Here is a 4,639-nt window from a genome sequence, read left to right as displayed (position 1 = left end):
AGGAAAGAACTGATTTCAAAGGAGTGGAATGGAAGGGAATGTAGTACCGTGGAGTAGAGTGGAATGGAGTGAAACAGAATAGAATGGAGTGGAAGGCAATGGAATGGAATGGAATGGAATGGAGTGGAGTGGAATAGAGAGGAGTGCACTGCAATGGAGTGGAGTGGAGTGGAAGGGAGTGGAATGCAATGGAATGTAGTGGAGTGCAGTGGAGTGGAATGGAATGGAGTGGACAGGAGTGGAAGGAGTAGAGTGGACTGGAATGGAATAGAATGGAACAGAATGCAGTGGAGTGGAGGGGAGTGGAGGTGAGTGGAGTGGCATGGAGTGGAATGGAATGGAATGGAGTGAAATGGAATCCAATGGATTGGAATGGAGTGGAGTGGAGTGGAGTGGAATGGAGAGGAGTCGAATGGAATGGAAGGGAATGCAACGGAACGCAGTGGTGTGGATTGGAATGCAGTGAAATGGAGTACTATGGAATCTAAAGGAGTGGAGTGGAGTCTAGAGGAGTGGAATGGAATGGAACAAAATGGAATGGAATGGCACGGAATGGAGTGGAGTAGAGTGGAGTGGGAAGGAAGGGAGATGAGTGGAATGGAGAGGAATGGAATGCAGTGGAGTGGATTGGATTGGAATGAACTGGAATGGAGAGGAATGGAATGAAGTGGAACGGAATGGACTGCAATGGAATTGAATGGAGTGAAGTGGAAAGTAGTGGAGTGGAGTGGAATGGAGTGGAAATGAATGGAATGGAGTGGAATGGAAGGGAATGGAGACAAGTGGATAGGAATTGACTGAAGCAGATTGGAGTGGAGTGGAGTGGAGTGGCATGGAATGGAATGAAGTGGATGGGAATGCAATGGAGTGGAATGAAATGGAATAAAATGGAATGGAGTGGAATGGAGAGGAATGGAGTGGAGTGGAGTGGAATGGAGGGGAGTAAGAGGAAGAGAATGGAATGGAATCGAAAGGAGGGAAGTGCAATTGTGTGGAGTGGAGTGGAGATGAAAGAAGTGGAGTGATGTGGAGTCGAGAGGAAATTAATGGAATGGAATGGAATGGAGTTAAGTGGAGTGGAATGGAGTGGAAGGTAATGGAGTGGAATGAAAAGGAGTGGATTGGAATGGAGTGGAATGGAATGGAGTGGAACGGAGTGGAGTAGAATGGAGTGGGTTGCAGAGGAGTGGAATGGAGTGGAATGGAAGGGAACGGAAAGGAATGTAGTGGAAAGGAATGGAATGGAGTGGATTGAAATTGAATGGAAAGGATTGGAGTGCAGTGGACTGGAGGGGAGTGGAATAAAATGGAGTATAGTGCAGTGGAATGGAGTGGACTGGAGTGGAGATGAGTGGAGTGGACTGGAATGGAATGGAGTGGAGTGGAATGGTGTGGAGTGGGGTGGAAAGGAATGGAACAGAATGGAATGGAGAGGAATGGAGTGGCATGTAGTGGAGTGGAGTGAAGTGGAAAGGAATGGCATGGAATGGAGTAGAGTGGAATGGAGGGGTATGGAATGGAATGGAATGGAATTGAGTGGAATGGAGTGGAGTGGAGAGGAATGGAATGGAGTGGAAAGGTCTGAAAGGAGTGGAATGGAGTGGAGTGGAATGCAATGGAGTAGATTGGAATGAAGTGGAAAGGAATAGAATGGAGAGAAGTAGAGTAGAATGGAGTGGATTGGAATGGAGGGGAGCAGAGTGGAGTTAACAGCGGTGGATTGGAATACAGTGGATGGGGTAGAGTGGAAGGGAGTGGAATTATATGGAATGGAATGGATTGGAGTGGAGTGGAAGGGAGTGGAGTGGAGTTGAAAGTAGAGGAATCGAAAGAAGTGGAAAGGAGTGGAGTAGAGTGGATTAGAGTGGATTGGAATGGAATGGAGTGGAGTGGAATGGTGTGGAAACGACTGGAAGGGAGGGGAGTGGAATGGAACGAAATGGAATGGAATGTAGTGGAATGGAGAGGAGTGGAGTGGACTGGAGTGGAATGTAATCGAATGGAGTGTACTGGAGTGGAATGTATTTGAGAGGCGGGTAATGGAGAGGAATTGAGTGGAGTGGAGTGGAGTGAAATACATCGGAATGGCACGGAATTGAATGGAATGGAGGGGAGTGGAATGCAGTGGAGTGGAGTCGATTGGAGTGGTGAGGAATAGAACGGAGTGGCATGGAATGGAGCACAGTGGAATGCAATGGAGTGGAGTGGATTGGAAAGGGGTGGAGTGGATTGACGATGGGTGAAGTGGAATGTAATGGAGTGGAGTGCAGAGGAGTCTCATGGAATGGAATGGAATGGAACGCAATGGAAGCTGAGATTGTACCACTGCGCTCCAGGATGGGTGACACAGTGTGATACTCTCAAAAGAAAGGAATGGAATGGAATGCAGTGGAATGAAATGGAATACAATGGGGTGCATTGGAGTGGAGTGGAGTGAAGTGAAGTGGATTGGAGTGGAATGGAGAGGAATGGAACGGAATGGAATGGAATGAAGTAGACTGGAGTGGGGTGGAGTTGAGTGCAATGGAATGGAGCGAAATGGAATCAGATGCAGAGAAATGGAGTAGAGAGGAGTGCAGTAGAGTGGAAAGGAGTGCAATGGAGTGGAATGGAATCGGAAGTAACGGAAAGTAGTGGAGTGGATGGAACGGAAAGGAAAGGAGTGGAGCGGAGTGGAATGGAACGGAGCGGGAGGTGGGTTGGGGCCACTGCACTCCAGGCTGGCTGGCTGACTGAGGTATTCTCGCAATAAAGGAATGGAATGGAATGCCGTAGAGTGGAATGGAACGGAGTGGAGTGGAGTGGAATGGAGTGAGTTGGAGCAGAGTGGAATGAAGGATGCAATGGGATGGAAGGGAATTGAATGAAATGCAGTGGAGTGCAGTGGAGTGCATTGCAGTGGAATGGAGCAGAATGGAATGGAAAGGAGTGGAATGGACAGGAGTGGAGTGCACTGGAGAGGAGAGGATAGGAATGCAGTGGAATGGAATTGGATGTAATGGAACATAGAGGAGTGGAGTGGAATGGAGTTGGCCAGAGTGGAATGGAATGGAATGCAATGGAAAGGAATGGAGTGGAATAGAATGGAATGGAATGGAATGGAATGGAGTGGGATGACTTGTAGTGGGGTGGAGTGAAATGGAGTATAATGGAATGGAGTGGAGTGGAGTGGAATGTGATAGAATGGAGAGGAGGGGAATGGAGCAGAATGGAATGGAGTGCAGCGGAATGGAGTGGAGTGGAATGGAATCAAATGGAGTGGAATGGAACAGAGTGGAATGGAATGGAGTGCAATAGACTAGAATTGAGTGTAGTGTAGTGGAATTTAGTGGAATGGACTGGAATGGAGTGGAATGGAATGGAATTGAGGGGAATGGAATGGAATGGAAAGGAATGGAAAGCAATGGAAAGGAATAGAATTGAATGCAACGGAATTAAAAGAATGCAATGGAATGCAATGGAATAGAATGCAATGGAATGTATAGTTGACATGTAATATGAGCTGAGATTGTGACACTGCACTCCAGCCAGGGTGACATGGTGATATCCTGTCGTAAGAAGTGAATGGAATGCAATGGAGTGAAATGGAATGGAATGAAATGGAATGGAGCGGAGTGGAAGGGAATGGAGTGGAATGAAATAGAATGCAGTGGACTGTAATGGCATGGAGTGGAAAGAAGTAGAGTGGAATGGAGTGGAATGGAATGGACTGGCATAGAATGGAGTGGAATTGAATGCAATGGAGTGGATTGGAAAGGAATGCAAAGGAGTAGAGTGGAGTAGAGTAGTGTGGAGTGGAGTGGAATGGAGCTGAATGTACTTCAATGGAGTACAATGGAATGGAACGGAGTGGAATGGAATGGAATGATATGAGGTGGATTGGAGTGGAATGTAGTGGAGTGGAATGGAATGGAATAGAATGGAATGGAGTAGAGTGTAATGGAATGCAGTGGCGATAAGTGGAGTGGAATGGAATGCATTGGAGTAGAGTGGAGTGGAATGGAATGGAATGGAGTGGAGTGGAGGGGAGTGGAGTGGAATGGAATTGAGTGAAGTGGAGTGCAGTTGAATGGAATATCGTGGTGTGGAGTGGAGTGGAAGTGAATGGAGTGAATAGGAGTGGAATGGAGTGGAAGGTAACGGAGTGGAATGGAGTCGAATGGAGTGGAATGGAGTAGAGTGGATTAGAGTGGAATGGTGTCGAACGGACTGGAATGGAATGGAATGGAGTGGAATGGAATTGAATCAAATGGAATGGAGTGGAGTGGAGTGGAGTGGAATGAAATGAAATGGAAGGGAGTGGAGAGAAACGCAGTTGATTGGAGTGGAGTGGAGTGGAAAGGAATGGAAAGGAGTGGGATGGAGACGTATGGATTGGAGTGGAATGGAGTGGAATGGAATGAAGTGGAAAGGAGTGGAACGGAGTGAAATTGAATTTAGTGGACTGGAGTGGAATGGAGTTAAAAGGAATGGAATGGAATGGAGTGGAATGGAATGGAATGGAGTGGAGTGGAATGGAATAGAATGGCATGGAATGGAATAGAATGGGATGGAGTGGAGTGGAGAGGAGTGGAATGGATTGGAGTGAAGTGGAGTGGAATGGAATTGAGTGGAGCGGAGAGGAAAGGAATGGAATGGA

Source organism: Pongo abelii, chromosome Y (assembly GCF_028885655.2).
Source record: "Pongo abelii isolate AG06213 chromosome Y, NHGRI_mPonAbe1-v2.0_pri, whole genome shotgun sequence".
NCBI classification, from domain to species: Eukaryota; Metazoa; Chordata; class Mammalia; order Primates; family Hominidae; genus Pongo; species Pongo abelii.
Note: the sequence above shows the minus strand (reverse complement) of the source record.